Source organism: Mustela erminea, chromosome 2 (assembly GCF_009829155.1).
Source record: "Mustela erminea isolate mMusErm1 chromosome 2, mMusErm1.Pri, whole genome shotgun sequence".
Classification (NCBI taxonomy): Eukaryota; Metazoa; Chordata; class Mammalia; order Carnivora; family Mustelidae; genus Mustela; species Mustela erminea.
In genome coordinates this window covers 68,370,531-68,397,045 of record NC_045615.1, presented here as the reverse complement: position 1 = coordinate 68,397,045, position 26,515 = coordinate 68,370,531, and the positions used below count along the sequence as shown (strand labels likewise).

At 37.0% G+C, this 26,515-nt stretch overlaps 1 long non-coding RNA gene across 2 annotated transcripts in view; it reads left to right on the top strand.

Moving 5' to 3' along the window:
• Positions 1-26,515, top strand: part of LOC116583336 — a 125,576-nt gene that overhangs the window by 7,153 nt on the left and 91,908 nt on the right. For both annotated transcript variants that reach the window (XR_004282688.1, XR_004282690.1), the window contains exon 2: positions 1,851-2,035. This is a non-coding gene — a long non-coding RNA (uncharacterized LOC116583336). The remainder of the gene's footprint in view (positions 1-1,850; positions 2,036-26,515) is intronic.

Sequence of the window (26,515 nt, the reverse complement as noted above, 5' to 3'; positions counted from 1 at the left end):
AGTTGCCTAGTGTGTGTAAATAGTTTGTTTATCAGGGCTGTAATTCTACCTACTTAATTGCCCCAAACTTTCACTTAAGTTGACTACCCATGAAAATGGCCTTTGTGAGCTGTTGTTAGATCAATGGAGAAAAGGGTCTGTGTCCCATGTCTGGGCCAATGCACAGTGGATAAAGTAGAATGAAACAGAAGGCAAGAATCTAATCAGGTTCAGAGGGCAAGAATAAAGCTAGAAGGGTTTTTGAGGAGGAAAGACCTGGGAATTCCCAGAGGTGTTGGGGGGGCCATTAAACCATTGCCTGATGTGTAATGGGGGTGTTTACCAATTTTACTGACAGAAAGATAACCTTAACTGACATCTGAATATTATTTATGCTACTGTTAAAAATAATTATGACCTTATTTTTATTTATTTGATCTGCCCAAGTTTGTTGTTATTATAACTGTGTTTCTGTTATTTATGCATATACTTAATAGTCTTGTTTCATACATGTTTTTGTTATAGTATTTCAGGCACTAAAATTCAAGGCTATTACAACTTATTTGTGAATTATCAAGATACTTTTCTTTTTTACCCAAGAACTTGGTGTGCTTTTTCATTTGTTCAGATCTTTTGTATCTCTCAGTCAATATGAAAATCCTTCTTTGTAGATCTTATATTTTCTTCTTTAACATTCTGAAGTGTCCCCTATTATTTCTCCCCTTCTTTTGCTGAAGTGAAAGACCTGAACATGTCTGCCCAGAATTAAGTCTTCATTTCACATTCTTCATTGCAGGTAAGCTAGCTATTGACTAAGTTTGGGACAAAGGGATGTAAGTGGAAGTGGTATACACAACTTTGAGGAGTGTTCAAGGGAGAAAATATGTTCTCTTTTCTTTTTCTTGTGGTGAGAATGGGACCGTCTAGCTAGAGCTGAAACCAGGGAGGAGCCCAGGACTCCTAGGGGGTCTGTGAAACAGCTATTCTAGTCTTGGACCCCTGACCACTGGACTTTTCATATGAAACAATAACAACTTTTGTATCTAAGCTACTGTTTATTTGGGCTTTATTTTTCATGTAGTTGAACTTAATGGTAATTTATTTACTAAGCATTAAAATTTTTTTATTGGTAATATAATATTGGTATTTATACTACATTGTAAATGCAATATTTTTCCTATTAGATCTTCTGATTGGTTATTTTTTTATATGTAAAATATATTGATATATTCACTTTGGACACCTTACTATGTGACTGAATTTTAACATTTAGCAATTAGGGAACAAGGACGGAATACAGAAGAAAGGGGAGGCACTGGCTTATGTGATAGCTTTAGCACTTAAAATATATGGGAGGGGGCAGTGTTTCTTATAACAATAGTGGAGATGATTTTCATTTGTTAACTGATACAAAAGTTTCACAGCACAAGAATGACAGGCTCAGAACAGTCAACTACCAAGGTATATTATGAAGACCAAAAAGTTTACAGAGTAGCATTTAAAGAGAGCCACCTGAACTGAAAATTAGGTCTGAACTTTGATTATGAGAGTGGCAGAGTTATAAGAGATTGAATTCATAGGCCCAGCTAGTATCCTATGTCTATGTCTCCTTAAAGACAAAGACATGGAATCTATTGAACTGAAATTAAGTGGAACTCAAGATGCTCTTGAGAACCACGGACCCACAGATTTCCATGAATCCCCCAGGAGGGAGTCTAGCTCATCTCCCTCTTGCTAGAGGACAGCAATGTCCCATTGCATGGAGGCAAAGATCTTATCTGATATAGATTTCTTGGGGAAAAAAAAAAAAACACGTTTATTCTCCTCTGGATCTTTCACTACTGAACACTATTTTTCTTTTTCCCTCTAAGCCAATAGAGCCAGCCCTCAGCATGGTCTTTCTTGGGAACTACTACCTCTTCAGGAGACATGTACTACAAGCTATGGATCATATTTATCAGCAAGAATCAGAGAAAAACAACAAACAAAAAACATGTGTGAGGATGGAGCGTGAAGATGCTCAACAAGAAGGGGCAGAATATAGAGCTGAGTAGGGGTAAGCTTTGCCTTTCATTTTTTCTTCTCTTTCCAGCAAACCTTTTTGTTAGGCGTGTTAATTGGTTTTACTTTTGGGATCTAGATCTTAGGTTTTGGAGACAGGTGTTCATGATGATTGGAATTTGCAAGGAGTGCTATACCTGGATGATCGGAACGTGAAGAAAGGAGATTACTTATGCACTGGAAGAGCTGTGGTAGATATGGGTTGGGAGTGTAACAAAGCCAAAGCACTGTTTGAGGGAAGAGGTTGAACAAGAGAGGTGGAAGGAGAAGCAGTTGTGGGGAGAAAGCAGGTTACCTGATTAAATATTTTTGAAGATGAAACAATTGTGGATTGTGGCGAGGACTGGCTACCAATCTGGTTGTGGGTATCCGAGTTGAAAATGGAAGAGAAGGTTACATGGAACCGGTAGGCCAGTAGGCCAGGAAACTTAAGGGCTGAGTTTGTTAAAATAGCAAAGTTTTTCAGGCAGATGAGAAGATTTAACACGGAAGGAAAACTGGGCCAGAAGACAAAGACCTTCGTTTCATTTGATGATGGTAAAAAGAATGGAACGGAGAGTATAATAAAATTGCATGAATCTTAAAGAGCAGGTTTATATGACAGGAGTGGAAGTAGGAATGGTCTGGAAACAAAGATACATGCTGTTGAGTTCTAAATCCATAGAAATATGGTGGAAGAGAAAAAAATATTTTCTTCCTGTGTTCTCTTGTATAGAAAAATACTTTTTTTTCTGCATCCAGTCAGATCAATCTTATTGTTTGTAGAAATTACTTCAAAATTCCAGCAGTATCATTTCTGTCAGTATGAACACATTTCAGATGTAAAGTTGTGAGAGGCCAATTCATGGAGCTGCCAACCCACTGCCATCTTAAATGGAAGTTTAAATAAAACCTTTATTATATATGTCAGTACATTTTATATATGTCAGTGGGAAGCCGTATTCAGTTTATATAAATGTTAAGATTTTATAATGTTCTTTAGCTATTAATGGCTTAAAACAAAGTGATACCAATGTAACTGGACAATCTAATAAAAAAATTCAAAACCATTTTTTAAAAACAAATCTGGTTATTTAAGTTAACCAATCTGTTAATTTCAATACTAGTTTAAGAGCACAGTTTTTTGGCCTTTCAATGTTTTCCGTGACAGCTGTTTTCTTTTATTTGTTTCTATTTTTGCCCATTACTCCATAGAAAACAATAAACAGAAAATTCTGAAACAGATGGCTACTATTGTATTTTGTAGTTTATTTTTAAAATATGTTACCCCAAACATCTGCCATAATCTGGAACTAGTTTTCAGAAAATGAGTTTGGCTTGATGTTTGATGTGGACCCAATTGGAAACGATAATGATATATATATAGTGACAAGACAAACACTAGGGTGAGCATTTTGCTTCTGTGGAAGCATCTGAAAAAGTTTCTGATGTTTTCTTTTATTTTTTAGTCAAATTCTACACTTGTATCAATAATCTATTGAACTGAAATTAAATCTTTGTACTTTCATTTGTTTCTTTCCATCAGACCTCTACATTTGCCTCCATTTTCTTACCACATCATACTTTATTTTATAGGTTTAGTCATGTTAGAAGGCTAGGGTTTCTGTTATTTCTAAATTAGCCTCAGTGTCCTAAAATTTAACGTATGGACCTCAGTAAGATGATCGGGATGCACATTTAAATAAGTACTTGCTTCCAAGTTTACTTATTAACAATATGCATGCTTTTTCTAGGATTATCATGATAAATTTGATATATTCAGACATTGCCTAGATCATCATTTTATCACCTTGAGATTTAAAGTTCTCTGTTGGTGTTCTAGAAAACAGAAAGAGCTTGCAAGTCAGAGAAGGTTTGCTCATTCTTCTTAGAGAACATAGAAATACTAAAAAGATATTCAGTTAGGATTTTAGCAAATATGCACTTATGTTAAATTAATACAGTTTACCTAACAAATATATGTATCACATGTTATATGTGCATGTTTTGATATATGTATTTGTTGATATTTGAAATTAATTGATTCTTTTAGGAAATACTGAGATCTTACTATGTTTCAGATACTAAATAGATGTGAAAAAAACAGACAAAATTGTATTCAAATGGGAAGACAGATAATAAATAAATAAATGTACAAATAGTATAATTTTAACAAATCATAAATGCTGAGAAGAAACATGAGAGTAAGTGAATAAAGAAGACTAATAGAGATAAGAGCGTATTATATATATATATTATTTATTCATTACAGAAATTTAAATAAAATCAGATATTCACTGCACAAAAATTTCTAGAGATTTTTAAAGATTTTAAAGCTTTGGCTCTGCAATTGATATAAAAATACTAGTACTTTTATTTTCTTCTTCCCACTCCAATCATTATTATTTGCAATCTTTGCCTAAAATTTTAAATTTGCAATTTATACCTTAATTTTTCCCTTTGTAAGCCTTCATAGGGAGCTTTGTGTAAGGGGCAGACAGATAAAGAGTTGAAGTTGGTGCATGAAAAAGCATAATGGAAATAGAAATAAAGCCTAATGTATAGGTATTTAGTATTATGGTACATAGATCTGTATGAGATCTGGACTTTAAATTCCACCTTCTATTTATTAATTTCCATTTAAAATGCATTGGTCTCATTTGCCTTATCTGCAAATAAAGATGGAACATTTTCTAAATTTGAAGATGAATGGTTGTATAATAAAACCAATTCAGAAAAACTTCAGATCTAATCATTTTGATTCTATGAAAAATCAAATTTATAATTAATGTTCTAGATAATGCTATGTTTTGAGATTTGTAAAAATCCAATTTACAGATATTACTGTAGCAAATACTATCTCTAAGCAAGTATCTTTTTTTTTTTTTTCCCTAGATCACATGGTGAGCTTGTTTATGTCCTGTATCTAAACTATCATCAAATTTATCTTTTACTAATTTCAAACTTCTATTTCCTGTCAAAGAACCATCACCTTTAGTTTTCTTTACTTAATTAGCATTAGCATTTGATTTTTATGGGGATGCTTTTCCCAAAGAAAAGAAACTGCTTTTGTAACGCTGAAAGCAAAAGAAATGGGAGGACACCATGAATTCCTTTTATTGAATTCACTTGGCTTCTTGTGACCACCTCCTTTACAATGCTCAGAAACCCCTCACTGATAGGCTGTTTTACATGCTTAACTAGGATCAGTACAAAGCTGGCCTGTTTCAATTCATGTTTCTTATTTTCTTCTGTTTTCTTTTGTTGTCTTTGTACATCGAGACATTTCTCAATCTCTTAACTCAGGTCCATGGAGGGCTCTTTAAAAAAAGAGCCCAACTGGCTGGCCCATCTGCTGATGGAGTGTCCTGGGACAAGGATGAGGCCTCGCTGGCCTCCCGAGGCCATGTGTCCCAGAGCTCAGGGCCTCTCCAGAAAGCCTTGCGGAGGGAGGCCTCACTTTGGGGTCCGCCTGCCCCAAGGCAGTGAGGGGAGCTCTGCCGCCTGCCCTCCTGGGGCCTCCGGGCACTGGCCATGTCTGAGGCTGCCTGGGTTCCGGCTGGACGTAGCAGGAGTGGGCCGCCCACCTGGCCCAAGGGGCTGCGGGATAGGGGGTGTGTTCGGGAGGGTCCGGCCCCCACCACCTGTGCCCCAGCCTCACGTGGACTCAAGGGTGTTGAGTGGGAACAGGTTGCGGTTGGTGGACGTGGAGAAGTAGAGCTGCTTGCTAAGGGTATGGTTGTCACATGGGCTGCTCAGCCCCAGCGTCTGCTCAAAATCCGGCAGCTGCCCCATGAAGCTGAAGTTGGGGGAGGTGTTGGACTTCTTCCTCTTGACCAAGTCGTAGGCATCATTAAGCGACAGTTTCATCTTCTGCATCAGGTAGACCACGGTGACCCTCACCGAGTGGCTGATAGAGATAGACATATTACCATCTTATTTGCAAGTTATTTCAATAATTTGGGTTGTAACATATTGGAGTCAAAAGTGTAGAAAAACTATTAGGCCCTGTTTGCTTACCTGCATTGTTGAAAGTAGGCATATTCTAGGGGAGAGGGTTATGTTTATACTTTGAATGTTGGAGTTTTCCCAAAAGCAAATAATCCATCCCTCTCTTTGGCCTATATTCTTTAGATGCGTTCAGTATAATTGTGAATAGTTCTTTTATTTGCACGAGACGGGAGTGTGCACACAACCTCCTTTTAGCCACTGCTTAGGCTGTGGTCTTTGCTAATGCCAATTAACACTGGGCCCCGAAGTCTAGGAAACCAAGTAATGCAGAGTTGATACTCACTAATCCTACATTCATGAAGCTTCTTTTGTTTATTTCCTAGTATAAAAGAAGGGCAATTCTGAGTTGAGGCTTGAAGTAGTAAGTGTAAATGTAGTGTCTTGAAGAACAAGTTATAACCATACTTCACCTTAAATTCATGGGATAATTGATATCTGTGTGTTAAATACAGTTCACAAAGGTATTATTCCTCTGCTTTGAAAGTAGTGTTATGGAAAATTTGGTGCACACTTCCTGTTTGTTGATCTCTTGCATTATCACATGAAGCAATACATTTGTTTGTATAATACCTTTTTATAGAGTTAAATTTCTCTAATTGTCCCATAAAGTTAATTGATTCAGTGTTGCTACACTAATAGAAATAAATCGGTAATCTGCCTATCACTAATAGAATGCATTAACAAATTATCCTCAATAGAAGCATTGGCAAAGTAAAGTTGTCATCTCTCATTTTTTCATAATACTTTTGGTTTTAGTCCTCTTTTTGAGGTAATGCAGCGGCATTTGGTAATGATTAATTTGGGCCATTAATGACAAGTCCAACTAGGTTTTGGTTCATCCATCTTCCCTTAGTCCAGGCAAAAATGCTACTACAAATAAACATCATGTCTGAGTGATTTTTGACAGAAAGAACTCCAAGGAGTTCTGGCTTGTTATATGTTTGTCTCTTCATCTACCTGACAGGAATGACATAGCTCCAAGTGGGGCCTCTGGACCCTGAATTTAACATGTCCAAAACCTAACTGTGAGATAACCCTTTTGGGGCACTAACTTGACACCTTGAAATTCTGGTACAGTTTCAGGGGTCCCTAAGGCTATCTGGGTGTTGGTGAAGAACAACACATAGAAACACAAACCCTTCCTATAATACCACACACAGACGCTTGTAAATGTGCATCTCTGCATGATGTCTCTGCATGATGTGGAAAATGACAAAAATGGGAGAAGAAATTGTGCTGATGGGATACTACCTTCTCTGATGACAGTAGTTTTCAAAACTTCCTTTTCCTGGCTGTGACAAAAAATGATTTTTTTTTTTTTAGGTTTCTGTTTTTAGAGGGTGTGGGTATAAGTCATGGGTGAACTGGCATCACACCAACCGGAAGATTTTCCAGGGCACATAGCACTGATTGCCCCCTGTTTCTGCTTTTCATTTGATTCTCTTGAGGATTCTGTTTTTGTCTCTGCAGGAAGGTATTAATTATCCTCCACTTGTACCTCCTATGTTTCTAAAAGCAAAAATATCCAAAGCAAGATTTTGAGTAATTTGAGAAACTCTTTCATAAAATAGAAACCCGGTGAATTTATTAGCATGACTAAAATCATTACAACAATCTGTGCATGTCTGCCGTGCTTTTGAAGGATAAACTTTTTTTTCTTTTGAGCCTTCTGTTAATTGTCATCATTGTGTAACATTTTTTTCTTCTTTTGTAACTCAATCAATTTGTTTTTAGATATTCATACAGAGTAGGAACCAAACTTTTTTGGGCTCGAAGTTGTGAGATAAATTTAACCTGTGAAGAGTTCAATGTTAACATTCTTGTTGCATTTAAATATGATGAAATTACTACAAAAAGGGCAAGTTTCTGGATCTATTTTGGTACAAATGTCTGAAGCTTTCCTTGTGTCTCCCATTTTCTGAAATCTCCAAAAAGAGATCACTTCCAAGCTGCTTGTAAGTAACTCATTACCTTAAATTCACATTTCATTCTATGCCATCCATTCTGCCAGAGTGTCTGTCTCCCTAAAGTATTATTTAGACCAGGTCCCTCTGCTGTTCAGTGTCCATTATCCATTTTCTAATGCAAATATCATAGCCTATCAGGGCTTTCTGTAATTTGGACCTATCAAGCGGTGATAACTGGTTAATTGCATTTTCAAGTCTAGTGACATTTCTGTTTTAATATTGGGAACTGTTCAGCAACAATCGTATTACTTGCTTCCATAAACATATGATTTTACTAGATCAGTTATATTTATCTGGGCTATATACTTATAAATGTAAAAAAAAAATTTAACTTTTTCAAAGTATACCAAAGTCTAATTCGTGAAACTGCTCCAAGATCCTGGCTCAGTAGATCTCTGTTCCACTCCTTGGACATTGTTCAGTTAAGTTGACTGTATATACCAATCTAAAAAGTTGTGCAAGAATATTCAAAGAAGCATAATTTTAATAGTCCAAAGGCAAATTAGTTCCTGGTAATTACAGATAGAATTTATAGATTATAATTTTGCTAGATTAAAGAAATCAATATACAAAAATCTATAGAAATACTTTGAATTAGGGATGCCTGGGTGGCTCAGTCGGTTAGGCTTCTGCCTTTGTCTAGGGTCATGATCCCAGAGTCCTGGGATCAAGTCCCATATCAGGTGCCTTGCTTGGTGGGAATCCTGCTTCTCCCTCTGCCTGCTGCTTCCCCTGCTTATGCTCACTCTCTGTCCCTCCCCCTCCTCTCTGACAAATGAATAAATAAAATCTTAAAAAAAAAAATTGCTTTGCATTTGAAAGAACAATTTAAAAATTGAAACAGAAAGATACCTTATTTGAAGTAACAATAAAAGAAATTTAATAAGCAAGGTATTCCTATATGGAAAAAAATTACATTATTGGAGAACTTTATATAAAGTCTAAACAACTACAGAGTCATATTATGTTTCCCAGGGGAAAGAGTTAATACTATGAAAACATAAAATTTCATAAAATATTATTTCAGTTGGAATTACAGTGGAGTGAAATTTTCACTTCCTAGAATGAGATAAACAAAGCCAAATTTCATATCAAAGTATTATTGTCTGAGAATAGCTATGCCATTTTGAAAAAGGGCCTAGAGTACTGATTTACTGGATATTAACTACTCCAGTAATCCTGTAATTCAGTTGCTTGTTCAGGGTAGTCTAATTGCTATAACCAGCAACCCTCAAATTTTAGTGGCCAAACACAATTATTTTCTATTCTTGTAATCGGTATTGTGAGGTGGGAGGCTTTTCCCCAACAGCCAGTCAGGGCTATGTGGTATCTGTCAGGAGATAGAAACTGTATCAGTAATTTGAACAGGAAAATTGTAAATTGGAGATTTGTGAACTAGAGGGATTAACTACTAAATTATAGGAATAGAGGATTGGCAGATATGGGAAGTAGTTTTTACTTCTAGGGCAGAGGCAGGGTACTCAGGAAGGAGTAGACTTGGAGGAACCTCCCTTTCAGCCCCCAGATGCTGGGAGACTGAGCTCTTGGGAGAGGTTGTGGCTGTGGCCAGTTGAAAGGTGGGCAGGTTTGCTGAGAGCACAGGCTGGGGCTGGCAAGTACAGAACCTCCTGTTGTGCTGGTGAGACTTAGTAGGAAGCTTCCTGCTTGAGTCCCAGGGAAGCTTGCTGGGTGGGTGAGCGCCACTAGAGGTAGGGCACACTCTTTGTCACCAAGACAAAGAATCAATAGGAAAACGACCCCAGAATCAGGACCCATTCCCCTTAATGGGTCCCTCTAACACCTTCTGCTGACAAGGTGAGCCTTGTGCTCCCTGGCACAGGAGACATGTTTGTTTATAGGATCTGACTTAAATGTAACAAAGCAGGGCAAAGAGAGGGAGATTTGGTGCTGAGAAGCAAAATATTGTAGACCAGCAGACCTGAATTCCTTCTGTCTTGTGGCTTTTCCTTCCTTCTGAAAGTCTTCATTCTTCCAGAGATTATTATAAAGATGGAGAAGTCTCACTTTTCCTAAACTTCCTTGGTGAGTAGTCACTTATCTCAGGGGCTCACCTAAATGCAGGAGGAATGAGAAATATGGTCTAGTGGTGTACCCAGGAAGATGAGGAAAACACAGATATTGATGAGCAATTATCATCTCTACCACAACCTAATATCAAAACAATATGTTACCACCCTAGAAAAAGACAACTAGGGGCGCCTGGGTGGCTCAGTGGGTTAAAGCTTCTGCCTTCGGCTCCGGTCATGATCCCAGGGTCCTGGGATCGAGCCCCGCATCGGGCTGTCTGCTCCGCGCAGAGCCTGCTTCCTCCTCTCTCTCTCTCTCTCTGCCTGCCTCTCTACCTACTTGTGATCTCTGTCTGTCAAATAAATAAATAAAATCTTTAAAAAAAAAAAAAGACAACTAAATCAGGGAAATAGAGTAAAGGTCAATGTATAGTAAATAGTTCCAAAATTAAAAATAAATACATTCATTGGCTATTTGAAAATCTTGCTTATAATAAGAAATAAAAGCGTTATTATGGAAAGATATTTATATAGAGTTATTTATCACAGAATTTCTTTTGTAATGGTTTACAAACACATTTACAAGCAAAACAAACAAACAGACCCATGAATGTCCAAGCTGAATCAGTTGTGGTATATCATATTAGAGAACATAATTCTATAATTTAAAGTAAGTTAGGTTCAAATTTATGAACTGGAGAAATGTTTATGTTAAAATGAGTAATGCAATGTATTAGGTAAAATTCCATTTTTACAAAAATACATAATCTTTAGAAGTCTATGTATGTGTCTGCTTGAATATATTTGTATGGTCAAGGAGAAAAATGCTAACATTGATTACCCAATGCAGGGAGTGGAAAAAGAGGGAGGGAAATCATTAACTTTTATTTTAGCTTGTTTCATTATAGACCATTAGCATGAATTTCTTTTCTAAGACAAAATAATAAAATGTGAAATGAAAAAATAAACCTTTATGGTACAAATAAATGTCTTAGGTCTAGAAATGCAGGCAAGAAACTTCCTCTACTGAAATGTTGACAGATCCGAATTGGAACTAGTTACTTGGCTCTCTACCTGCCCGTCTGTCTCTGAATACTTGAATGAGAGAACTGCTCTTAATAGTTAGGTGACATTGCAGACATCCTAGCATTTGGGTGATAACTGTTTTCAGCTAAAATAATGTGTGGATATATTTATACTGAATATGTGAGAAGGTGGTTTGGGTATAATGATAATGTAAGTTGCTATATATTTAGCATGCAACATTCAATTATGTTAATTTTAATATATACATAGATACATAAATATATGTGTATGTACACATATACATATATGTATATATTTATATTACCTTGTAGCAATCTTTCTTTTTAAAATTTTATTTATTTATTTATTTTTATCTTATAGCAAATTTTATAGTGGTCTTAAAAGGAAAAAGTTTTATAGATGGAAGAAACTAAGGGATTAAGTACTTGCATAGTTTTCCATAGCTAACAAGTAGAGTTGGAATTTGAATTAGTTCTTTCTGACTCTTAATTGCTGCATTAAAATAGGCTCCCTATGGCATTTCAAGTGAACAAATGCTGTTTTTATATTTTAATTTGCTATTAGTAACACTCAATGGGAAATTTGTTAGTGTACTAGGACCAGGTGTGAATGGATTTTCTTATCAAGCTCTGGAATGTTGATTAAAACTATCCTCTGGGTAGAATCTGGTCAGAATCAGCTGGATCTTTGTAAGTGATTTTGTTTATTGTGGTAAAATATACCAACATAAAAATTACTACCTTAACCATTTTTCAGTGTACTTTTCAGTGGCATTAAGTACACACATATTGTTGTGCAAACATCTCCTTCATCCATCTCCAGAACTTTTTTCACCTTCCCAAAATGAAACTCCTTACCAACTTCTCTTCTCCCAACCCCTGGCAACCACTATTCCAATTTCTGTCGCTATAAATTTTGACTGCTCTACCAACTATGTGGAATCATAGAATATGTGTCCTTTTGTGACTGGCTTAAAGTATTATCTTCATTTTTTAGAATGTGTCAGATTCCCTTCTTTTTATATTTGCATAATATTCTATTGTATGCATACACCACATTTTGTTTCTCCATTCACCCATCAGTTGGTACTTGGGTTGCTTCCATCTTTTGTCTATTGTAAATAATGCTGTTATGAATATGGGTTTTACAAATACCTGCTCAAGTAGCTCCTTTCTTTCTTTCTTTTTTTAAATTTAATTCCACTTAGCTACCATACAGTGTTATATTAGTTTCAGGTGTATAATATAGTGATTCGACACTTCCATTCATCACCCTGTGCTCATCAAGACAAGTACATTCCTTAATCTCCATCACTTAATTCACTCATTCTTCCATCCCCCTTCCCTCTAGTAACCATCAATTTGTTCTCTATAATTAAGAGTCTGTTTCTTGATTTGTCTCTCTCTTTTCCCTTTGCTTGTTTGATTTCTTAAATTCCACAGATGAGTGAAATTATATGTCTTTTTCTGACTGACTTATTTCACTTAACATTATATTCTATAGCTCCATCCATGTTGTTGCAAATGGGAAGATTTTGTTCTTTTTTATGGTTGAATAATATTCCATTGTATATATACCACACCATTATCCATTCATGAGTTGATAGATACTTGGGCTGCTTCCATATCTTGGGTATTGTATGTAATGCAGTTATAAATAAAAGGGTGCACGTATCCCTTTGAATTGTGTTTTTTCGTCTTTGAGTAAATTCCCAATAGTGCAATTCCTGGATGGTACAGTACTATTTCTAACTTTTGAGGAAACTTCATACTGTTTCCCATAGTAGCTGTACCAGTTTGCATTCCCACCAAGAGTGCATGAGTGCTCTTTTTTTTCCCACATCCTCACCAACACCTGTTGTTTCTTGTGTTGTTGATTTTGGCCATTCTGACAGCTGTGAGGTGATAACTCATTGTAGTTTTGATTTGCATTTCCCTGATGGTAAGTGATGACAAACACCTTTTTAAATTTTGAAATATTTTATGTATTCATTTGTTTGGGAGGGGGCAGAGAACAGAGGGAGAGTGATAAGCACGGAGTCTGATTCAAGGTTTGATCCCACGACCCTGAGATTGTGACCTCAGCTGAAATCAAGAGGTGGATGCTCAACTGACTGAACACCCCAGGCACCCTGATGATAAACATCTTTAAATGTGTCTGTTGGCCATCTGTACGTCTTCTTTGGAGAAATGTATCCTCATGGCTTCTGCCCATTTTTTTAATTGGATTATTTGGTTTTTGGGTATGGGGTGTATAAGTTCTTTATAGCTTTCAGATACTAACCCTTTACCAGATAAGTCATTGGCAAATATCTTCTCCCATTCCATAGGTTGCCTTTTAGTTTTGTTGATTGTTTCCTTTGCTGTGCAGAAGCTTTTTATTTTGATGAAGTCCCAATAATTTATTTTTGCGTTTGTTTCCCATGCTTTGGGAGACATATCAAATAGCTGCTTTCAGTTCTTTTGGGTATATGCCCAGAAGTAGAATTGCTAGATCATGTGGTTATTCTATTTTTAATTCTTTGAGGAACCACCATACTGTTTTCCATAGCAGCTGCACCATTTGACATTCCCACCAGCAGTGCACATTTCTCCACTTTCTTGCCAGCTCCTGTTTTTGTTTGTTTGTTTGCTTGTTTGCTTGTTTGTTTGTGTTTTTAATAATAGCCATCCTAATTAGAAAATGGTATCATTTTGGTTTTGATTTGCGTTTTCTCAATGTGTAGTGTTGTTGAACATCTTTTCATGTGCCTATTGATCATTTGTATATCTTTTTTAGAGAAATGTTTGTTCGACTTGCTTGTTTTTTGTTTGAATTGTTTGGTTTTGGTTGTTGAGTTGTAGGAGTTAACTATAAATTCTGGTATTAACCCTTTGTTTTGCAAATATGTTCTTCCATATAATGTGTTGCCTTTTTGCTCTGTTGAAAATGTCCTTTAATGCAGATAGTTTTTAATTTTGGTAAAATCCAGTTTATTTATTGTTTCTGTTTTTGTTGTTGTTGCCTGTGCTTTGGTATCATATCCAAGAAATATTTTCCAGCTCCAATGTCATGAAGTCTTCCCACTGTTTTGTTCTAAGGGTTTTATGCGTTAGGTTTTACATTTAGATCTTTGATCCATTTAGAGTTTATTTTTGTATATGGTATAAGGGAAAGGTCAAACTTCATTCTTTTGCGGTTATCCTATTTTCCCAAAACCATTTGTTGAAAAGACTGTCCTTTCATAAATATAATGATGTCAGTCCATTTACAGGGGAAGAAAAATCAAAAAGAATAGTACTAAAAGGAATAGTACTAAAATAATAAAAATCAAGTCACAGTTATTAGGGGATTTAAAAACAAGTTTACATTGATCATGTAAACATAATTTAAGTATTTTTTAGCCCTAATATTTTATGGCTAATGAAGAAGTAAGGACTAATATATGTTTTTTATCACATGTGATATTCAAGACAGTTATATATACTTCTCCTTTAATCCTCATAATCCTAAAGCCAAAATAGAACTTGAACTCAGATGTAACTCCAAACTTTTGTTTGTTTCATATAGTGTTGGAGTCATTTTTAATATATATGTGAGTGTGTATGTATGTGTGTGTGTGTATATATATATGTATATATATGTGTGAATACATAACATATATATGGAGAAAACAAACCATTAAACTTACTTTATATACAAAATGTTGTATATACAACATTTTATATACAAAATGTATATCTAAAATACCAGAAATTAGTTAATTTGGGGGAAAATAGCTATATAGTTCATTGTGAGGCTTGAGGATTTCTGTGCTAGTCATCCTTTCCAAATGGCTGTAATATTTAGAATGCAGAGTCTTGTTTTTTTTTTTTTCCCCTTCTCAGATTACTTTGTGACCCTCTTTCTATTTCAATACATCACTGACCTGAAACTAATGGGAGAAAGAGAAGCTGAAAGTGTGGTGTTCCAAGTGAAAGGTGGATAAACACGGGCCTTTCGCTTGAAGTAGTTGATGGAGCTTCCCAAGTACAGTCGTCAGACCTGACAGCTGAGTGATCCACTCTCAGTGTACCCCTCAGTTTATCTTCAGCTCTTCAGGCACTAGGCAGTATTTACGGGCAAATCAAAACAAAATGAGTGTCCTTGATTTTTCAAGTATGGATACGTTTAGATGATTCTTTGAAATTTGTCCTTATCAGTTTGTATTGATAAAATTTTTTAGGAGAAAAAGCAACTTGAGTAAAGATTTGGGGATCCGTCTTTTTCCGAGTGAAGCATTTATGTCAATCGGAAGGGAAGAAAGTGTTCGGAGACTTGTCTTAAAAGGCTAGATAGGAACCCAGTGCCATTTGGTGCTAGGCCCCACTGACAGATTTACTGCCTGCTTAGAGCTGCGGCGGCAGCGTGATGGGAGTGACAGGTGAGGGCTGCAGAGGAGAGGATTCCCATGCTCCGTGCACGTGTGTAACTGGCAGCATCCAGGGTCATGGAGGGGCAGGCCTGTGTTTACAGTCAGGATTTGTGGTGGAAAAAGAAAAAAAAGTTATTTTTCTTTTATCCCTTACAGCAAAGAACTCTCCACATTGCTTGCCTAGGAGACATTTCCAAATGACCAAAACAAAAGACAAGGAGGGGACTTTAGAACTTGCCCTAGATGAGTTCTGCAGCATGGGAAGAAGTCAGAAATGCCAAAAAATTAAATTAATCACCCCCGTGTTAAATAAAAGGCCCTTGATGTAAATTAATGGCAGTTAGGGCATGGATGTCTCCTTTCTGTAAGTAACAAACTATGCAGAATTTCGAATTTACTCAGTTCATAAGAATTAAACATCAGTCTAAAACCTATACTGGATAATTGCTAGAGACCTACTGCTGAAGTGCAATAACACTACCTAAATGTATTATAAATGGTAAATGCATCTAGTTCAGACAGAAGAGGAATTATTTCAGTAAGTGGAGTTGCAGATTCAAAATATCTTACGATCAGAGGTTGTGTGTAAGTGTAGATAGACCACCATTGGAGCTAACGTGCCAGTGCAAAGAGAATTCTGCCCAGTGTTGGAAAGCACTCCTTCAGTATGTGTTAATATTCTTCTTTTTTATTTTTTATTTTTGGAGAGAAAAAGAGAGAGATTGAGTGTGAGTAAGCAGGGGGAGGTGGGAGGGAGAGAGAGAGAAGCTTAAGTAAGCTCCACACTCAGAACGGAACTGGACTTGGGGTTCAATCTCACAACCCGGAGATCATGACCTGAGCCAAAATCAAGAGTCCCACACTTAACTGACTGAACCACTGGGGCACCCCAGTACGTGTTAACATTCTGAGATGCTCTATACACTACTCACTTTACTAAAAAAAGAAAAATTTGACCCAATTAATTAGGGAGACTCTTCACCCCCCGATTCACTATTGAAGCACATCTTCGATATTTAAAATTGGTAATTTGGTAACTTAATTGATAGTTAAGTTTTGGAAGTTAAAAATACCTTCAGTACTTTAAATTGGTAGCTACTAAGGGAACACATTTTTACAGAAATATACTGTGCGGTCAAATTTGTTGGTAACGATTCTGTTACCAATGCAAGATGTCTTAATCCCAGTTTCTTTATTTAAATTATCAATTATTAGATTACTTGATCCCGTCCGGCAGTCACCAGGTCTCGTTTCTTTCTGAATCCTTAGTCTCCAGCCTGAAGCCCGTCCCATAGGTGTTTGGTGAGTGCATATTGAATCTGTGTTTAGAAGGAAACTTCTCAGGCATTCGTGCCACTGCTCTTGTTCTTTTGAGTCCTGGGCTCCTAAAGCCATCACACTCAGTGGAGCACTTAAAATGCTGACGATTGCTTTGATGTGCCTGGAGAAGCAGCCAAGCTGATTTTGCTTGCGATGCGTGGATATGTTTGTGGAATGGGGTAGTTTTGAAATCATTTGATAATAATAACAAACTGCTGCTAGCAATGGGGGTTTGCAGAGCAGCTGAGTTAAGCTTTAATTAACTTTTATACTTAACACGTGGAGCGTGTGGTTTGTGGTGGTAGACGGGAATGGTATTACAAGTTAATGAGTTATGAGGAAACTCTTAGATGCAGAGGATAAAGACCTAGACCAAGAACTTTTAGGGAAACTCAATTGAGCTACCTCTTGCTTAGTGTCTGTAGTACAATGAAAAAAAAAAATCCAAACCCACAAATATGGCACTTTTCATGCTACATTGTAATTATCTGTTAATGAATGAAGTTTATTTTCTATTTTTTTCCAAATCTATCTCTCTTAATACTGTGTGTTTTTTTTTAAAAAAGATTTTATTTATTTATTTGGCAGAGAGAGAGACAGCGAGAGAGGGAATACAAGCAGGGGGAGTGTGAGAGGGAGAAGCAGGCTTTCTGCTGAGCAGGGAGCCCTGTGCAGGGGTGGATCTCAGGACCCTGGGATCATGACTTCAGCCGAAGGCAGACACTTAAGAGACTGAGCCCCCCAGGTGCCCCAGTGTGTGAGGTTTGCAGTCAGGTAACATATCTAATTTATCTTGAACATGTATAATTTATCTTTATCCAGTATCCAGGCCACATGACCTTAACAGATCCTCAATGATTATTAATTAAATTAATAAAACAAATGAGTGTGAACAGAATCTTATATAGTGTGTGTGTGTGTGTGTGTGTGTGTATATATATATATATACCTACATAGAATCTTATATAATATATAGATACTTACATAGTATCTATATACTCTATAGTGAGTATTGGAAAACTAAATAAATATGTGTATATGTGTGTATGGATTGACTTATATACTATGGATAATTTCATGTAATTATATATTTTTTAAATATAGTATACGTATATGATGGTGTGTTTTGTTTTGTTTTGGGCTTTTGTTCATAGTAAAATAACTTTCAGTGCAATGGGCTAGTTGAAAACTTAAATGAAGATAAATTCAAAATTAACTGTCTAAGAGCTTGAGAGTTTGCAAGACTGATACATAATAATGTGCCAAAAGGTTTGCATCCCACTGATTTTAGCTTAGTAATCTTTGGAATGTTTATTCTTTAGGGACACATGTTGCTCCCATATTTTGAAAAAAGAATAAAAAGAAAAAAATGCAAACAAGATCATGTAGAATGACTTCACTATTCATTAAGGAGGAATAGGACTACACTTGACTAAAGCCATTTATATACTTTAATATGAAAAGAAGGCTGGGACCATCTTAATTTTGTTGTTTATGGAAGCTAAACACATGGCATCACTGTATGAGGGCCACCCCTCTCCTCCATACAAATACAACTCAAAATTTGGGGCAGAATAAGAGTGTGTAGGTGATCTGATTAGGATAAACTCGCTCCTTAACAGGCTGCCTGTTCCTAAGGGGGAAAAAAAAAACATTAAGCATTTTTAAGCATGTTTCTTTAAGAACCTGAGAAAACGGGATGGACAAAGGCTATGGACCTTGAGGGCGTAGATGTCTCTTTTTTTTATGGTACTATGTCTATTTCAGCTGCTTTGATCCCTTTGTCCTGAACAAGCTTGTTACATATTTCCTAAGATGTATTTTTCTTATCACATCACATTTGGTCATTTTTAATTATCAAATAGTTTATTTGAGACTTCATCAGAGTGACAAGTTGCTTATTTTACCTCGGTACAGGATAAGTTGAGTGGAATGTCCAGAATGCATACAGTCGGAACCACAACATGTACTTTTTGCTGGAACTGTACATCATTTCTGCATTTTAGCAATAAGCATGGGTGTGTGTTCAGGCCTGGAATTCAGTATAATAGCAGCTAGCAATGTAAAGTCTTGACTTATTAATACTACATATAACACAAATTGTAGCCATATTGTATAGAAGGGAATATTGTGGGGATTTTGGAATTGAGAATTTAATTCTGTAATTCAGTTATTCATAGTGCCTCCGTCCCCCTTCCCCATGGAAGGACTGGTTCTCAAGTCCATTTATTGTCCTTAATTATGCCCATAGTCAATATTAATTTTGCAGTAAGTTATCAAACAAAGGCAAATGAGGTCTCTTCTCCAAGTCTGTTTGTTAGAAAGCTTTCAAGAGAGCTATTAAAGAGTTTATTGGAAAAGTCCTTAATGAATTTAGCCTCTAATTTAAGATACATTTATTTCAGCAAGCTTACATGCATCTACATTGTCAGCGCAAAGATACAGTATCACTTTAATTTTTCATCATGTTAGCTGGTGATGTCAGAAAGAATGCTCTTTAGTTCTCAATATTATCTGATTTATACTTTACTATGCACAAATCTCCTGTTGCATTTTTCTAGTAAGCCAGAAATTAGTAAGAAAGCTGACTCAGGATCTGATACCAAGTTCTGGACTAGGGCAAGTTTCTAACTGCTTGGTTTTTACAAATACATCTGCCATAAAAATATACTGATACAGTACTGAGTCTTAATGGAGGAAAAGAGTAATTCTGTTCTGTTAATAAAATGCCTTGCAATTTTCCTGTTGCAGGGTAATAATTTGGGGTAAAAATGAGCAGAGTAAAGCAATTCTTTTTGATACAGACTTGAGCCTGAGGTATTTTAAAAAGACATGAGACACAGTCGCAAGTAGATCACTTTCACAGAATTTTTTTGTCCAGGGTCCAGTTAGAAAAATAACGTGTTATTTTGAGGGACACTTGAAGAAAGTGGTAACTCCAACATTACCTTGGAACACAGTATGTGTGTAAATTCTACAACTAATAATTCTTTTTCTTAAAACACCATATTTTCTGGCTTTCTTTAAAAGAAGTTAGACTCACAGAGCAATACGTTTCCACAGAGTCCTTGAAAGTTTTAAATTAAATTTTGAATTTTGTCCAGAGAGCAGTCTCAAGACTATAATTTTTGTATTTTTATATGTACTAGCAGTAAACTAGATGAGAAGGAATGGGGTCACCATTTGTCCTCACTACCGTGGCTTGATGGGCTTTCATATGTTTTGTGTAAAGTATATGACTGTTTACCAAATATTTCTATTAAATACCTAGTCCAGGTTGCTGTTGGTCAAAACTTGACTGAAGAAATCAGTTGATGAGGAGGAAATAAAAAGCGAAAACGAGAAGAAAGTCAAAATTCCAAACAGAAGAACTGATCTCTACTAGAAAGGCAGCCTTTTGAGGCTTGAAAAAGAACTGGGTGTTGGAGGCCCTCTCCTCTCTCAGATGGTTGAGCACAGCAGTGTCTGGTTGGAAAAAATCTCACCACAACACGTACATGGCTTGTGTGGTAATCCTTGCAGTGATCTGAGAAGTTTCTGCTTACTGTGGTGGCCTGCTGCGTTCAGCCTTGCTGTAGCCTAATGCAACAGGCTGTATTTTGTTTCAGAAAACTTGTTTCGGCTGCAGACTGTTGAAGGGCTACATTGGCGCTTACTACGATACTAATGTTACTCACTTATATTTGTATAGTATTTTAGGGCAGTTGTGCTCCAAGGGTGGCATCTGGTCCAGGAGCAGGAGCATCACCTGGGAACTTATCAAAATGCATGTTGCCAGGCCTCGCCCATGACCTACTGATTTCGGGGCTCTCGGGGTGGGGCGCAGCCATCTGTGTGTTAACAAGGCGTTCAGCTGCGTGGAAGCACCCTAGACCTTGGCGGAAAAGGACTTGGAGGCTCCACAGTGCTCTCACTTTGGGATTAGGTGGTAGGGCAGTGAGTTTGTTTTCGAGAGTTTAGGGAAGTTGATTGACGTGCTCGAGCTCACTCAAATCTAAGTGACAGAATTTGGACTTGAATCGTACTCCTTTTGCTCCAGATCTGATCATTCTTTCCATCCCCTGCTTGCCACGCGTAATTGTCAAAGCCACTCAAACTGTGGTGACTGGGAGTTTGGGGCACAGACTCAGGCTCTTGCCAAACAACTTCATGCTGGTGAGTGCGGTCGAGGCTCTGGGAGTAACTGGCTTAAAGGGGCAAGATTATTTTACTTCCCTTCAGCGGGTAGGCAGGAAATGTGAATCTTAGCATAGCTGTAATTCCTGTCAAATCCAGAGAATCATGTCATGGATCTGGAGATTCCGAACAGGGCATGCTTGTTCTCTGCTGAGATAGATGCCCACCACAAGGGTCCTGTGATTTATTGCCACGTCCATGATTTTCTCATTGCAGTGATGTTACATTGTAAGGGGCATTTATGGCTCCCTGCTGAAAGTATGAACTCACACTGGGCAATAAGGCATGGTGCAGAATTGTTAAATTAAGTGACTTAATTTATGATCTACAATGTTTATTTGGAAAAACTGATCATGCTTTAGTTTCTGTGCTGATGCCACTTCGAAAACAATCCTGAGGAATTCTATTTATTGCTAAGTTTCCCCAACCTCTTCTTTCTGTTTGCTTTTTTTTTTTTAAAGGAAAGAAAACCTTAACACAAAACCAAAAGATGATTATCAAGTTCCTCTCTTTGTAAAACATCAATTAGTATAAAGGTGCTTCAGAAGAACCTACATTATACATAGGCGCCTGGGTGGCTCAGTCAGTTAAGCATCTACCTTCAGATCAGGTCATGATCCAGGGGTCCTGGGATTGAGCCCAGGCTCCCTGCTCAGCAGGGAATCTGCTTCTCTCTCTCTTCCTCAGCCCTTCCCCCCTGCTCCTTCTCTCTCTTTCTCAAATAAATAAATAAAATCTTAAAAACAAAACAAAACAAAACAAAACCCCCCAAGCCTACATTATACTGACAATTCCCTTACTATTTTGCCTCCATAATGTGTATATTGAAATGTGAAGTACCTGAGTTTCTGAAAGATGTTGTTTTGGAATGAAGCAAAGGACTAATTATACTAAATTTTAAAAATTAGTTATAAAAATACTTCAAAACTGGGTTTTGGTTAACATTTTAACAGGTAGTTTTCTCCAATCTCCCAATTTTTGTAACTTCAAATCTAATTTCAAAAAAAAAAAAAAAAGAAGAAGAAATCTGGAAAAAAAGAACAATTTCCTAATTGTTTATTTTTTGCAGTGTGGTATTCAAAAATGATAAAAAATAGTGATTATGATATAGTTTATATAGCACTTTTAAATTTTTATATAAATTGCATCTACATATTTTTGTTTAATTCATAAAATAAAAATGTGATTTAATTTTTATCATGTCTTGATAGGTGAAAATAGTAGTAATGAAAGATAGTTGGAAGAAAGGCAGGCAGGGCAAGGGCTACCCACACCTCCGCCCTGCCCCCAATCCTAAGAGGAAACCACCCTTAAAAGGAATTTACAGTGCCTTGGAAGGAGCCCTCCACCCTTTTACGTGTGATAGGTAAATGACAAAAACCTGATTGGGTGACAGGTGACGGGAGGGTTAATCAGATTAAAAGAGTCCAGCCAACAAGCCCATAAAACCCCCTAGACTTAGAAACCCCAGAGGCAATCTTCTCGGGTCCCCTCCCTCTTCCAGAACTTTGTACTTTCAGTAAACTTTGCTTTGCTGCCCACCACTCTTCGTCTGGTCTATCTCTTCAGTCTCCCAAGCAGTGTGACCAAGAACCATGGAACTAAAGGAAAAAAAAAATCTTGTAACTCTAGAATTTAGGGGAGTGACATGAATTTTCAAAACTGTGGCAACTTGGGCCCTCTTGAAATCCCATTCACTTTCCACTATACTTAGCCCACTGTAAAGGACATAATAATATGCTTCTGGGCTCTAACTGATGGGGATATTTTATTGGTAAACATATAAGGGATTTCTTTATATCTATGATAACATTTTACTTTTTCAAAAAATTATAAAATAATCTCAGTTTAAAGAACTATAGTACCTTGTTCCATTTTTTCCCTTGAAGTAGAGTGGCTATTTTATAGATAACTTTGCTAAAATTAAAAATCCTTATACTTTGAAAATTATGATCATTCACTCAGAGTACATTGATTCTAATGTAACTTTACACTTACAAAATGTAGCAATGGAGTAAATCACACTCAAAATTTCTTTCTTTCTTAATGTTTCCTTCTATCTCTTTCTTCTTTCTATGTTCCTACTTTCCTTCCATATCCCATTTAGGATCCTGAATTATATGGCCAATTATAAAAAAGTTTGAAACTCTAAGATTTGTTTCATCTTTAGTTTTTTTTTTTTTTTAAAGATCTTGTTTATTTATTTGGCAGACAGAGATCACAAGTAGGCAGAGAGACAGGCAGAGAGGCAGGCAAAGAGAGAGAGAGAGGAGAAAGCAGGCTCACTGCAGAGCAGAGAGCCCGATGTGGGGCCTGATCCCAGGACCCTGGGATCATGACCCAAGCCAAAGGCAGAGGCTTTAACCCACTGAGCAACCCAAGTACCCCTCATCTTTAGTATTTTTGATTCTGGTTTGTGTTTCTCACATAACTGGCAAAGAGGAAGAAATATCACTGTTGGACCATAGAGATTTACTAGTGTTCAGGACTCCAAGCCCCACTCCATATTGGTGTAGGGTACTGTGGAGTATGGAATAATCTCCAATTACTGAGTTAAAAAAAAAAATCATAAAAGTCCAGAAAGCCTGGCTTATGGAGAACAACTAGAAAAACCATTTGAGATAATCTTACATTTTATTGACAGCAGTGAGTACTTGATCTGAAGCCAGAGTCAGCTATTAAAACAATTTTTAAAAATTATCTTCAGGGAAAAGAATATGTATTATCAGTTGAATTAAGTTGCTGTTTAAGCAAGCTGTGGTTTTGGAGGCCACCACTCCTGGCTCACCCAGCTAAGAAAAATGGGTTAGCAATATTGGAACTGACAAATTAAATATTGCCAGTAATCCATTTAGTCTGATGTTTAGTGTCTATCAGAAATCTCTTTTGATTACTTCTAAAAGACTTCTTTCTATAAGGCAAAAAAAGAACCATTTTTAGCAAAATATCACATGGAATATCTTATTTTTTTCCTAAGGCATTTAAGTATAAGTAATTATTCCATGAAATGTTACTTCACAAAGGTTAGCATGAGCTAACCTTTATTCAGGCCTTGAGAATTACCCCAATCAATTGCTTACTAACAGACCTATAAGAGAACAGAGAAAAGCATGACACATAGCACAAAGAATATAAAAGCTGTCAGCTGAAGTTCTTAATGAGGTTGCATGCCATATTACTAATAAGATAGAATGAAACTACAGTGCTTGTGTTTCTTTCATTTCCTTATGAAACAATGAACACGGGTCATTAGTTTTCCTTTCTCATAGGGAGCTGCTGTGGTAGATGATGTTGTCCAAAAATGGCACAAGCATTATTGATGGTCCCATTAGGTCTTCCAGAACTTTGTCAACCCTCATCAAGAAGTAAGGTCTATTTCCCCTTGTTCTGAAATTAGGTGAGCTTTTGTGAAAAAACAAAGAAACAAAAGCCATGAACAAAAAAGACAGCTGAGTGATAGACTTCTGAATGCGTGACTTCTGAAGTTGTAAGACTGGTAGAGCCTACCCCTGGCTCTCTCTCCTTTGGGTCTTTCGCTGTTGTAAGCTAAACACCATGGTAGGAGAAAGCCCAGGATCCACAACGGAAAAGCCACATCTAGGTGTTCAGGTTATAGCTCCGTCTGAACTCCCAGCCAACAGCCAACATCAACAACTAGATGCGCGAATGAGTCTCTCCGTGTTTTCTGGTCCCCAGCCTTCAAGCCACTCCATTTGATGCTAAGTGAATTAAAGATGAGCTGTCCTTACTGGGCCCTTAGGCCACTGCAGATTCATGAAAGAATGCGTATTTGAGGTGTTTTTTATATAACAGTAGATAAAAGAATACATGTTCCAGAAAAAAAATTATGACAGCACTTCACACAATTACAGAGATAGAAAAAAAAATTTGTGGCACATACATGAAATACTTCTGAAAACCTGATCTCATAAGGGTTAAAATTGGTCAGAAACTTATAGATAAGACAAGATAAGGAAAAATTGCCATCTCTGAACATCGTTTTCCTGCTCTACTCAACAACTCTCAACAGCATTTTAAAGATTATTGCCACTTCCACTTCCCAATGTCCCAGCTCTCCCAGTCCCTTTTGGAATTCCTCTAAGTCCTTGTTTGTAACAAGGAGAAGCAATAGTATTTCTGGGAAAACAACAGATCCCGTGACGCTCTTTGTAGAACACCAGCACCAAAAATCCTAGATGTAGCTCTGAGCTAAAATGGGCTAAAAGGATAACCTAACTGAAACAAAGTGGCTTTTTCAGATGCCACTGAATTAGTTACACCAGTCAGCTAAGTTTAGTTGATTTTTGACTATTTAGTTGATTGGATGACTTTATTTTTCTTTTTAATGTAAAAAGCTAATCAGCGGCTAAACATCAATCATAATAGGAGTTGATGATTGAGAATTACTTTATTTAAAGCACTCAGAATATTCCCTCCGCAGAGTAAATACTATTTGTGTATGCATGTATTTTGGTTATGATTATGATAGTCAAAACTGTTATTATTTATTTAAATATTAAAGTAATGCCCTGCTATGATTCCCTACAGTGAATCAGGAAAGAATTAAAAAACAAAGTAGTGCATCTACCCTTCAGCAGGAAATTAGAAAATTACTGTGTAAGCTTTCAAATAAATTAAAAACAGTTTAGAGAGATGGTTTTTCTAAAGTTGTAAAGCAATGGTTTGCTTCACCGCTGGAGACACTGCTGACTGTGAGTCAGGATTTCTGGAGAACCATGCAGCCTTTATAGCCCAGCATTGGATACACGGGACCCCTCTAACTTCAGACAATTCTGTTGCTCACTTAATTTCTATGTTGCAGTGGCCTGAGAGTATGTGACTCTCAAACAACAATAACAACAAATCAGAGAGCTCTGTACAAAGTTAGAGAACAGTTCACAAGACCACAAACTTTGGACACCAACTGCAGAATGTGGAGGTTCCAGAGACCACCCTAAGTTTTGCTAGTTCCCTAGAAGCATTCCTTACATTCACTGAAACCTGTTATACCCAGAGTTGCCATTTGTTATAGGGAAAGGAAAAGGTTTTTTGTTTGTTTGTTTTTTTAAGATTTTATTTATTTACTTGACACAAAGAGAGAGAGAGAACTAGCAGGGAGAGTGGAAGAGGGAAAGCAGGCTCCCCACTGAGCAGGGACCCTGATGCGGGACTCGATCCCAAGACCCCAAGATCATGACCTGAGCTGAATGTAGTCGCTTAACCAACTGAGCCCCCCAGTTGCCCCAGGATCAAGATGTTTAAAAAATCAGCCAATGGAAGAGGTTCATGGAGCAGAATGCAAAAGTTCTACTAAGGAGCTTCCAGTGTCTTTTTCTCATAGAGTCATGGACAGTGTTACTTTTCTGGTGATGATGTGTGACAATACACGCGGAGTACTGACAACCAGGGAAATTTACCTAAAGTTCCATCGTAGAGTTGATTGCCCAAGTGTTTGATCTTTAATCTCCAGCCCCTCTGGAGGCAGAGCTGATGTCTTTAGTCTCCAGCTCCAACTGAGGCAGAATGGATGTACATGGCCCCAAACCCCCATCATA